At 42.4% G+C, this 12,234-nt stretch overlaps 2 long non-coding RNA genes across 3 annotated transcripts in view; both read left to right on the top strand.

Annotated features, from left to right (window-relative positions):
* The first annotated feature begins 260 nt into the window (after nucleotides 1–260).
* On the top strand, nucleotides 261–9,302 carry LOC140595305 (uncharacterized). The gene is made up of 4 exons (XR_011996797.1): nucleotides 261–556; nucleotides 1,062–1,117; nucleotides 7,181–7,264; nucleotides 8,930–9,302. It is a non-coding gene; the product is annotated as an uncharacterized lncRNA (long non-coding RNA).
* A 233-nt stretch (nucleotides 9,303–9,535) lies between these two features.
* Nucleotides 9,536–12,234, top strand: part of LOC140595463 (uncharacterized) — a 123,960-nt gene continuing 121,261 nt past the window's right edge. For both annotated transcript variants that reach the window (XR_011997093.1, XR_011997094.1), the window contains exon 1: nucleotides 9,536–9,669. This is a non-coding gene — a long non-coding RNA (uncharacterized lncRNA). The remainder of the gene's footprint in view (nucleotides 9,670–12,234) is intronic.

Genomic DNA, 12,234 nt, shown 5'->3' with positions numbered 1-12,234 from the left:
ACTTCATGTCCTTCTAGTTGCCTGAACCGTGCAACCCATGGAAAATCATCCTGCTGGCACCTTTGGCTCTAGGAAAACCTTCTCTGTTGTTCTCCATTCCTGTTTCTGCTCTGTTGAAACAGGCAGGTTCCCAGCCAACACATTATAAGAGCCACTCATCAAAAGCTTTTCTAATCGCACTTGCAAAACTCAGTTCATTTGCATGGTTTGAGGTCACTTTTTGTTTTCCTCCAACAAACATAGAATGTTTGGGGGAGGGTTATTTATTTGCCACAATCTTTTTAGAGTTTGGCTTAAATTATTGAGTAAAATTGAGTCTGTTCTGTCCACATGGGAAGAAAATTGCTCAGCCCTCCCTCTTTGAACCTCTTGGCTATTGAGACCCTAGACCCTTCTAGGCCTTTGCTAGATTGGCCTCATGTGCCTCATTTTGGCTTCTCAAAGGCCCATGTATTTTGCCTGCTTTGCTCAGCCTCTTTTTTCCTTGACTCTCTTCTTCCCTGAGGAGCAGGATACAATCACCACAGCTCTCTCAGTGGATCTGCAGCTCCTGATGGTAAGTTCACAGATTCTCTAATTTTATTTAACTGTTTCATAAAGAAGCAATGGAGATTGCAATTCTTTACAAAAGTTGACACCCAGGTCACTGCTTGCAGGAGGTTTAGACTATCCTTGTTTCAATGAAAAAGATACATAGCATCTTCACAATCTTGGCTAGTTTTCACCTCTTTGTGGGGTGGTACAGAACCACTTTGCTGGGAACTCTGCTTGTTTCTGGGAGTTAAGTCTCCCTAGTGGTAGCAGGAAACAGAGTTCGCTTGATCCTGTCTGCTACATGCTAAAGTAAGCTACTTGGACTCAAGCCTAAAACAGGATTCTAGGTCTGGCAAGATTCACACACACCTCTATTTAAAACCTGTTCCTGAATTTTCTATTCAGGTGCATTTTCCCAGTCATGCAGTCTGATTTCACTATATGGGAGACATTTCCTGACAGCCTCCAAGATTCACTTCCTGAGCTCCAGATAAATGTACAGTAACGTTACATATTTTTTTTGCAAGGCTCCAAGACTTTCCAGAGTCAGAGATGGACGTACTGCAAACTACCCTGAGGCCAGGTGAGCTCCATCCATCCCAGACTATTATATCCTGAAGAAGTACAACAAGGAGAAACAGAGGAAGATTTGGGAGATTATGTCGCCCAGAGGTGATGTCATCCAAAAATTGGAATATCACCTTTCTGCTCTCTTCTACAATCATTTGAATCGTGTGTGATCTTCTTTTTTTAAGGATTTTATTTATTTATTTTGAGATAGAAGGAGAGCAGAGGGAGGAGAAGGGGGAGAGGGACAAGGAGACTCTGTGCTAAGTGTGGAGCCTGATATGGGCTCGAACCCATGGCTCTGAGATTATGACCTGAGATAAAAGCAAGAGGTAGATGCTTAACCAACTGAGCCACCCTGGCACCTCTGGTCTATAATCCTTAAGAGCCTTGGAAATTAATATGGAGTTCATTCTCATTCATTCATTTAACAAATACATTCTGAGCATCTACTCTGTAGCAGGAATTTGCTAGGTAGGAGGCACATATTGATAAAAAAGCAGGCAGTCGCTCACTGATGTCAAACTTGAAGCCTTAGGAGGAGACAAAATTAACAAGTTTTTAAATGTTTCATTAAAAATAATACGGAATAGTCATAATGGTAACAATGTAAGTAAATAAAAACTGGTGAACAGGAAAACAAACTATGGCATTCCCACACAATGAAATATTATTTGGCAATAAAAAGGAATGAAATACTAGTGTGTGTTATAACACATAAAGATGGATCTTGAAAACACAATGCTAAATGGTCTTTTGTATATAGACCACATTTTAAATGTATTCATTTATATGAAATGTCCTCAAAAGGCAAGTCTACAGAGATGGAAAGTACATTAGTGGTTGCTTGGGCCTGGGATGGAAATGAGGAGTGACTCTCAAAAGGCAAGAAAGAAATGTTCTGAAATTGAACTGTGGCAATGGCTGTACAACTCTTTAGGCTTAAAGTATAAAATATTGAATGTACACTTAAAACAGAGAAATTTCATGGTATATAAGTTATACCTCATAGCACAATTTTAAAAAATCTTTAAGAACTAATTGGGCCAATAAATCCCAGAAATTCTTACTTGATAATGAAAAATTATTGCTCTAAAGGAATTAAAGAGGGGGTGTGATAAAGGATCAGTGTGTCTATGTATGTGTCGCCTTAAATCAGGTGGCCGATGAATATTTTGCTCAGGCAATAACACTTAAGGAGAAATCAGAAAGGTAAGAAAGAGCCAACCACAAGAACCCCAGAGGAAAGAGACTATGAATGAGAAGGATTAGTGTGCACAAAGGTCCTGGGATGGGAAATCTTCGGCCTTTCTGAGGAACTGAGGAGAAGCCCATGTGGGAGGGAACAATGTTGTATAGGGTCATATGCTCCATAGTAACTATCTGAGATTCTATTCTCAACATAATATCAATCCACTGCAGAGCTTGAATCAGGGCATTAGTGAAGGTGGGGAAAATCAGATCAGATGCTGTTCCATAGCTCAGGAGAGAGATGATGATGTCTTATATGAGGGCGGCAAAAGGACAGACAGAAGGATAGACAGAAGTAGATGCATATGGTGTTGATACATGAGACAGACTCCACCACAATGGCTTTGAGGTTTGGGTTTTGAAGAGTGAGGTAGAAAGAGGAATCAAAGAGGACTTCCATATTCCAGTTAGAAAATTTACTAATTTACAATTTGCTTAGATGAGGAAGATTGAAGTAGGAACAGGTTTGGGCAGTAGGAGATCAGGAGTTCCATCCTGGACACGTTGAGTTAAAATGTCTCTGAAACCAAAGGAGTAGTGCTGGATAAGGCAAATGAAATGTAGGTTCGCAAAAGAGGCCCAAGGGTAGTGACCTGTGAGGCCAAAGAAAACACAAAAGAGCGTGATGTCACAGAATCTTAGAAAAAAGAGACTTGAGACAGTGAGAGAGGACACCATCGGTTATAATGTGGATTGGCACAATGGACACCCTGAGCTCAACTAAAGCAATTTCTTATAGGTATGATGATAGGAGCCACACTGGAATCAGCTGAAAGGAGTGAGGATATAGAGGCTGTGTATGTGGATGACTCAAAATACTTGGACATGGAAGGAAGATGAAGACGTGGCAATACTTTTACGGAAATGAGGGATCAAGGGAATTCCAGCAGATCAGCTAGGATTTGTTTGGACTCCAAATGATAGAAAACCCAACAACAACTTGATAGATGTCTATTTTTCTCCCCATTATGTTAAGCAGAAAGAAGTTTTGGGCTGTTGTGGTGGCTCCCCAAACACAAGGGCCCCCCAGATCCTTTGACCTTACAGCTATGTCAACACAAACATGAGAGGGAATGATGACAAGCTCAGGTCCTCCCATTTTGAGGATACTTCCAAGATGTTGAGGTACTGCATCTGCTAACTCAGTCACATGGCCACAGCTAGGTGCAAGAGAAGCTAGACAACATTGTCTCTTCTGGGTGTTGTGGACTCAGCTAAATACATGGGTTCTTCAATCAAGGGAGAAAGGAATGATGGTCATTGGAGATCAATTATCATCCTTTACCAGAAATAGGGTCTGAGTTTTGTTTGTGTGTCTCCTTTCTGTTTGGTGTTTGTACTGTTTAGTCTGTGAACTGATCCAGTAAATGAGGCTTGGCTACAGGAGGGCAATGGACCAAAGCCCACAAAATCCTTGAGAAAGATGAGAAGACAGGATTCAGAGCCTAAGCAAAAGAGCTGGCCTTTTGAAGGCAGAAGGCTTCTTTCACCAGTTGTAGTTTTTAAGGAAAAAGGTAAGCCAGGGCCGTTGCAGGGAAATTTTAATATTCGAAATTATATAAAAGATGAGGGATTCCCAACTAATGGCATTTATTGTTCAGGTGACATTTGTAGCAAAGTTGGCTTAAAGTGGAAGTTCCAGGAGAGAGGTAAAGTGTGGGATGTTTTATTGTCATGGAGATCCAACATAGTGGGGAAATTGGGTGGAGCTACAGAGCAGTGGTAAGAGCCCATGGGAAGCTTGGGATATTATTCTTAAAAGGAACCAAGGTTAGCGAAGGTCAGACCATACTAGCAAAGTGAAGCTACTGGGACAGAAATGGGGAAGGAAGATGGTTGAGTTAATCCAACGTCCGGGTTTGGCCAAGGCAACCTCTTTAGAGGCTAAAGAATGCAAAGGTGTTACAAAAACTTGGAAGGAAGTAATCACAATGTTCATCACCATAATGATCATCAATAAGTTTCAATCACAGCTCTTTATTTATGTAATACCTCATTTGCCTAGAGTACCTCTTGCTCAAAATAACTGTTATTGTGTAGCTTCTCTTTGTTGGTTCTTAAAATTTTTTTAACTTTCAGGGTTCGCAGGATGTTTTCCTATATACATGAAATTGTTCATCATTAGAGTCCATTTTTCAAATTATTACTTGTTACCTTTGAACAAGAAAGGTCCTGCACTGTGTCCTCCTTGCCTGATTGTTTGCCAAGTTCTCTGTCCCCTTTTGAAATGTGAAACCAAAGGTTTGTCCCTTCAAGGGACCATGGGGGAAACTTCATGTTTTAACATACCATGAAAAGAAAGACGGGGAAAATGAAGAGGCATCGCCACAATCTCGAATGTTCCCAACCTGTAGCAGGGTTGGAGGAGGCAGTCCTTAAGAAGTTGGTTGAGGGTACTTTTGTATTTCCAGGGACACTTTTCCTCTTGAAAGCATTTTCCCTGGAGACTAGATTCCCAGGCCTATAGATCTAGATGAAACCAAATGCCAATACATTGTCGAATTTTACATTTATATTTCCATTACAAGCCAATTTTTAAAGTAAACTTGTGGAAGCATTGAATCATTCCTTTAGCAGTATTCTGTGGGAGAAATTACCCACAACTCAAAACTTGCTTTACAGGAGTTGTGATATGGAGACAGCAAGGAAATTGGAAGGGCAGGGGCCAATTCTTGGCTCCTAATTTTCTTTTCCCTGGCTCTTAAGTGTCTTATTCCAGAGTTCAGTCTACCACGGTATCTTGGACTTTTTTTCCTTTTTTTTAACTCCTCCTACTCTCCTGAGTCCTCATCAATTTCCCAGGAACCAAGACATGCTCCTGTTTTGTTCGGTTATTAAATGTATCACTGAATATAATCATATGTCATCATTACTTCTGCAAGAACAATATCTCAAATTTCCAGTCTCATTTTTCATTTGATTTCTAATTTCCAGAACAGGGGCTGAATTAATGGTCATCTGCAAAAGCTGGAAAACCAGTTCTTGGTTTCAAATTCAGCCTGCTTGTCACCATACTGTACTCAATCAGATGGTAGAATGAGTATGACAGGGGCACTGGGTGGCTCAGTGGTTGAGCTCCTGCCTTTGGTTCAGGTCATGGTCCTGGGGTCCTGGGATTGAGTTCAGCATCAGGCTCCCCACAGGGAGCCTGCTTCTCCCTCTGCCTATGTCCCTCCCACTCTCATGAATAAATAAATAAATAAATCTTAAAAAAAAGAATGAATGTAACATAGCTCCACAAGCCCCTCTAGACAGAGGTTCCGCCATAGGGACTAGGGGATGACTGAGGCCACAGATTGTCCTTTCTATTTTTTTTTTAACTAGGCTCCACACCCAATGTGGGCCTTGAACTCAGGACCCCGAGATTAAGAGCCACATGTACTACTGTCTGAGCCAGCCAGGCGACCCCCAGACTGTTCTTTCCTTAAGCTCATAAAAAAGTAAATAAAATGTATATGCATGCATACACTCATGTATAATACATGTATAAGTTTGTGTGTATATAAAGCAGACATATAATTTGTAGAAATGTATTTCTATATGTATAAATACATAAGCATATATATATGTTGAAATACATATATAAATATAAATATATATATATAATTCCCTGATTTTCCATTTTATTACTCTCTAGAGGCACCACTATCTTAACTTCCACATTAACTGACCCCCCAAAACAAATAAGAAGTTACAACTATAACAGCCACTGCTTTAAAGGAAAGAAAATGCCTTTTGCCATTGATTCTGAAACTCTTCATTAATGCAACATCACCCAACTTGTGTTCTGAAACTCACCCATATCTTTTCTATTGTACTTTTCAACATATTGTTTCCTGTTCATTTGCAAAGTGTTACCGATTGCCAGGCGGCATCTCAAATGATCAGGGTACTTGTGGTACCTGGCATTTGGCTCCCAAGCCATGCCCCACAGACTCAACGGAACATGCGAGGCAAAGGATAGCTCTATTTGCCTTTGTCTTTAAGAAAGTGAGTAATTGTCTCCCTCCTTGCCTCTTTCCTCCATGGAGAATTTACTGGCCCCAATTTTTAAAAAAGCTCCTACCACACTCCCATTTTCTGTAAGTGCAATTAGTTGCAGGTACAAAATTTGGAGCAAAGAGGCCTCTCGTGGCCCGTTGTGCCTGCAGTTATCCAACTGTGGCTGCAGTTTTTCAGTGCACAACTGATTGCACCCACAAAAAGAAAGGCTAAACTCTGAAAATGGGTCCCTTTAAGACAGTTGGGGGATTGCATGCCTCCCATTGGCAAATTGCAATCTTTTATAGAGACATAGGCATCGCTCTGGCTCGCCCTGCAAGTCTGAAATCCAGGTTAGGCATCTCGGGTGAGGAGAACCCCCCCTCCACACACCTCCCCCACCACCCCTGGAAAGCAGGGGCATAGCCCCTCCTCAACTCCACCTCACCCCCAATTTCACCTTGAGCTACTGGTGGACAGTGCATTAGTATGCAGCACTCCCGACTTGGTCTCCTGCTTAGTTCACCAGTCACTCTCCAAAAGGGTTTGAAGAGAGAAGCTCGGTCACACTGTCAATATAACACATTTAACCAACTCTAAATTTGCTTTAAAGAGACAGCTACAAAGATTGACTTTTGCAAAGTGACTCACTCCACCATGCAGCAAAAGACGTCCATTTGCTCCCGACTGTTATTAACTGTGTCACTGAGTACATAAGAAAGGGTTTTGAAGGAATTCCAGTGTGAATCCACTAATTCAATAATCCAATAACATAAATTCAAGTAATGGATATTAATACTATGTTCAAAACACGCTCGCAACTTTTATATCTCTCTTTCTCCAACAGACAGAGCATGCGTCGCCGAGAGGCTCCTGATGAAATAATAAAACCCAATTCTCATCTAGAAAAAAGAATCATTATAGGAGGATGGTAATTTACTTTATATGACCTTCAATTGATTATTCTGTGGCTGCTACACAAATATCACAGGAGCTATTGATCGTAAAACCTACCAAATAGATCTCTAATAGCTTTTACTGGGCAAAAATAATTATGCTTGCACTGTGGTCAAACACACATAAACCAATGTGGAGGTATTAATGTATGCTATTATTACCCATCTGTCTGCGAGGTATGGAGAAGACCCTTCATGGGAACACACTATGTCTAAGCCTATGAAAGCTCAATACCCAAGCCAACAATTACAGCCAGTTACACTGAAAAAAAAAATTGATTACTGTAACTAAAAGCTAGGGCTGGAAAAACAGAGGCTGCAGCTTGCTTAATAAAAGTAAAATCATAACAAGAGAAATCCTAATTGAGGAGGAGTCCCTGGCTGGGAGCAGGCAGAAATTGAATTTCCCCGTGGTGTTGGCAACAGAGTAACTTTTCAGAGTCAAGAGCTTTCTACCCAGCCCAGATCAAGATCAATGATCAACACCCGTAAAAGGTCAGGATGTCTAATCAAAGAACAGATCATCTATCTCTCAAGGAAAAGTGTACAACATAATCCAGAAATGCGGCACTGCTGGCCACGGAGAGCGAGAAAAAACCCAGGGAAAGAGAGATTCCGGTTCCACTTTGGTGAACAGTAAGAATGCTCCGCTCATACAAAATGCGTAGCCAGACCTGAGTAGGCTACTGTGAGGTGGCTCAGGTGGGCCTGGAGCTGATGAACAAAAGCCACCGAGGAGGGGGGGAACTTCTCCAAGTTCTGAGAAAAAATATTTGAGACTTCAGAATTCCCCAGCAAGCAAAATTCCTCCTATCACTTGCTCTCCACCTGCCCCTCCCCAGCCGGTACTTTAAATAATAATGAAAACATAGATGCATTAATACAAAAACAAACAAACAAACCCTTGCTATCAAGGTGTTAAAATAAGAAGTGATCAATTTCTAACACCTGGAATAAACAGACCAGAATGTTAATATGAGTAAGTGATGGATGGCACAGAAAGAGAGACTGTCACCTCAGTGTGGACTGCGTGTATTTGATGGAGGAGAGGAACAGGGGGTGGTTGGATCCCATGAAACAGAACTGAATCCTATCCCGTGAATCCAATCCATGTATCCCATGAAACAGAACAGAAATGGAATGTGCAGCTGGAGGGCCGTGCATGCCAATGACAAGGGTGGTTTTCTAAAGCACTTCTAGTCCGACCACACCCCAGACCAAGAGAATCAGAATGTGGCTCTAGGCATTGGTATTTTCTTTAAAAAAAAAAAAAAAAGAAAAGAAAAGAAAAAAGAAAAAAAAAAAAAAAAACCCACCAACCCAGGTGTGGGTCTCATGTGAAGCCAGGTTTGAGAACCACCGGCTTTGAGGATCTGAGACCCTTCCTAGCCAGGGCGGTTCTCAAACAGATGAGAAACCTGGACCTTCCCATATGTACCCCTCCTCTGGCAGCAATATGGCTCACATGTTTGTTTCTCTTCCTTTTTGGCATTATCAGTTCCAGTTGTTAAAGGCAGGAAAACTGGGGTCATTGATCTCTCTTTTGTGATTTATGATTCAGAAGGAAGCCAGGGGTGGAGGGCTGGGGTGATGCTTACTGCTGTGCTTGCCATTATTTATTTTTATTTTTATTTTGTTAGACACCTGCTTTTCTGGAAAACCTGGAAGCCATTGGCAGGGCTGTCTGGACCCCTCCTCCAGTCCTCCCAAGGCCTTGCCTGGACACAAGTGACATCTACATAGACAGCCACACTGGTGGAACACAAGGGGGAGGGGTGGGGATTCGTTGTGGCCTCAGTTGTTCTCAAATTACATGATAAAGTAGATGTAGTGGATCCTTTACACCAAAAGGAGTTGTGGAGTCCAGTTATAAGAATCCATAACATGTTAGCAGGACTCATTGTAGCCTCCTCCTCAGAAGAGCCAAGGAACTCAGCCACACCCTTAAAGGCAAGGTGATTGCACTACAATTAGTTGACCTATCTGGAAAATTAAAGCTTCCCTGTGGTTTGAGGTTCTGCTCCTTTCTTTCTTTTTTTCTTTTTTTTTTCTTTTTGGAATTCTTACAAGTTTTTGTTTTTGTTTTGTTTTTTACCACCCTTGAGATCCAGGTGAGGCTTTTGCTTGGAGTAGTTTGTGCATCCTATGGAGACAGGTTATCAGGGTTGTGCTAACACTGTGCACTTCGGTCTGGGGTGGGGGGTTAGGTAGGTGTTGGGGTGCAGTGGGGGGAAATTCTGCTTGAAGTCTGCATGGGCCAATGCCGAATTCAGACTTGGCTGCCAAACCCATCACGAGTCCGTGCTGTGCAAAGGGAGCAGACCCGAGGCAAGGAATCCGAGCACTCAGATGTGTTCGCACGCACTCCTCCCTTGCAAAGGTAAGCGTCGTCATCCTTCCACTTTGCTCAGAGACGAACCCCAGGGAGGGCGCGTGTGTCCGCACACGCGGACCGCAGACCAATCCGAGCGGGCGCGTGCCTGAGGGGAGAAGGCGATCCCCGCCCCGCTCACCCCCGCCCCACGCCGGGCCCCGTCACCCGGACCTACCTGGCGGGTTCTGGCCTCGGAGAACGCGCGGGCTGCCAGGGCGCGGCCGGGGGGGGGGGGGGGCGCAGCGCGGCGCGGGGGCGGCGGGGGCGGCGGGGGCGGCGGCCGCCCCGCAGGTGCGCCCCACCTGCCGCCCGGTTGGCCGCGGCGGCGGCGCTCGGCGGGAGCGGGGCGGGTGATGGATGGCCTGTCTGGCCGCCCGGGTCCGAGCCGCGGGGGCCCCGGGTGTGGACCGCAGCGCGCGGCGCGGGCACTGGGCGGGGAGAGCGAGGCGCCTGCACAAAAGGACCCGGCTCGCAGTGTTTAGGTCCTGAAGATGAGTTTCTATCATATCTCCGTGGGAGGAAGGAAAACGCACGGTGGGAAAGTGGAGGGCGAGGAACCTCGCGCAATTTGGGACTCTGCTGTTGGACGAATCATTTCGCCATCGGAACAATCCCCGAGCCTCCCCTTCCAAACTGCAAACAGTTTTGACGTCCTGTTTGCCGTTGGCGTGGCCGATGCCCCGCTGGCTCTCCGGGCAGCAGTACGAAATCAGACCTCAACAGTTAGTTGCAGGCTCTCGTCTCCGCAACATTAAAATCATTAAAAATAGGTTTCAAAAAATTGGGGGGCGGGGGGTGTAGGAGGACACGATGCACTTTAGATGGTCTGTGCAGGATAAAAAAAACACACACACAATTGGATATTAAATGCTTTAAAAAAAAAAAAAAAAACCTTAGCTCCAAAAGAATAAAATAAAATAGAAGAGTGTGCTCCAGAGATAATTTTGCACTCTAGAATGTAAAATTTTCATAATTTGTCTAGCTTTTACGTGCTTAAAAGTCATGAGCAATTTGAATGTTTTGTTTATCCTTGCAAAAAGATGACAGCACATGGTTTTAGGCAATTCGATTTAGGAAGTGTCCTTTTACAAACTCATTAGATTGAGCGTAGGGATTGAAGCAGACAGAGGATAACAGGAAAAAATATGTCATGAACCACCAGAGAAATTGGGTTGGTACAGAGCTATTGTATCATCCGGGCTCTTCTTTGGCAACTGAAGGGCAGGTGCATTCACCATGAGTGTTTCCTCCTGTACAAGCTGAGGCACTGAAGCTAATACATCTCATGTCAAGAAATAAGGCAGTCCTGCCTATAAGCTGATTCTTTTACCTCTGAGAGCAAAATAGTTTAGAGAAAACAGTAGGATTTTTTTTTGGGGGGGGGGGGGAGGATGTTATTCCATCCCATTGTGCTTTAGAATACCCACCATCCATCCGACTTCTGCCCTAGCAACCACCACCTCTAAGAAAATAAAAGCCATACTTAAAATAGCAATAAGTGAAATTGAATCATGTCACAGAGGTGTATTTTATCCCATTGTGGTTGGAAATGAGTCAAGGGAGCAAGAACGTAGCTCCACGCAATTTCTCTTTGAAATACCATATTTTAACAGTACAACAGTAAGTCAAAAAAATTAAAGAAACTTAATCCCATCGAGCTAGCACAGATAGTGTATTGGCCCTCCCCCCACAGTAAAGTATACATGAATTAAATTCATGTACGTTTATTTCTAGAATTGTTTTTATGTATGCTTAAATATTTATAAAAGAGTTCATTTGAATCCTGTGGGGTTTTTTTTATATATGATATCAAAAGAACTTTTTAATATTAGTAAAAGATAGCCATGTTAATCAATTTTAGTAACACCATAAGATTTCCTTGAGTGTATATATAATTTGATTAACCATTTCCTCATTGTTGGTTATTAGGTAGCTTCTAGCTTTCAATAAAGTAAATAATACAGTAAGGAACATCTTAAGGCAAAATTTCCGTCTTTTAAATTATTGATTTCAAAGAAACCATTTAAATGGGATACATAGGCCATGTTTAATGAACATCTTGATAATTTTATACAATAATTTACAAACTGCTTTACCAAGAAGAAAAAGAAGAAGAAGAAGAAGAAGAAGAAAAGGAAAGAAAAACAAAAAACTTGTAGCTTTCCATCCTATCTAACAGGAAAATATCTGGTCACTTTATTTTACAGTATGCTCAGCGTTATTGAGAATATTAATAAAAATATTTGGTAATGTAGCAGGTGTGCTCATTTCTTTTGTTTTCCTTGATTATTAATGATGGTATCCTACTGATCCTTTTAAAAAATTGTTTTGCTTTCCCTCTTTTCAATTTTTGGTTCCCCTTTTATTTAATTATTGAGATACCTCTAGTCAACATATGAAAATGAAATACTACAAATTTCTACAAATTTCTCTTTCATGGTGTCCATTTTCAACTAGGGTTGCACCCCCTGGTTAAAAAGACCATAGCAAGAAATCCCTGACAAAATTGGGCTAACCTGCAGTTTGAGATGATCTATTGAATTTAGATTTCCAGCAAGCTTCTGCTTCCCC

This window comes from Vulpes vulpes, chromosome 14 (genome assembly GCF_048418805.1).
Source record: "Vulpes vulpes isolate BD-2025 chromosome 14, VulVul3, whole genome shotgun sequence".
In the NCBI taxonomy this organism is placed as follows: Eukaryota; Metazoa; Chordata; class Mammalia; order Carnivora; family Canidae; genus Vulpes; species Vulpes vulpes.
The sequence above is the reverse complement of the archived record's forward strand: the minus strand, read 5'-3'. Positions and strand labels throughout refer to the sequence as shown.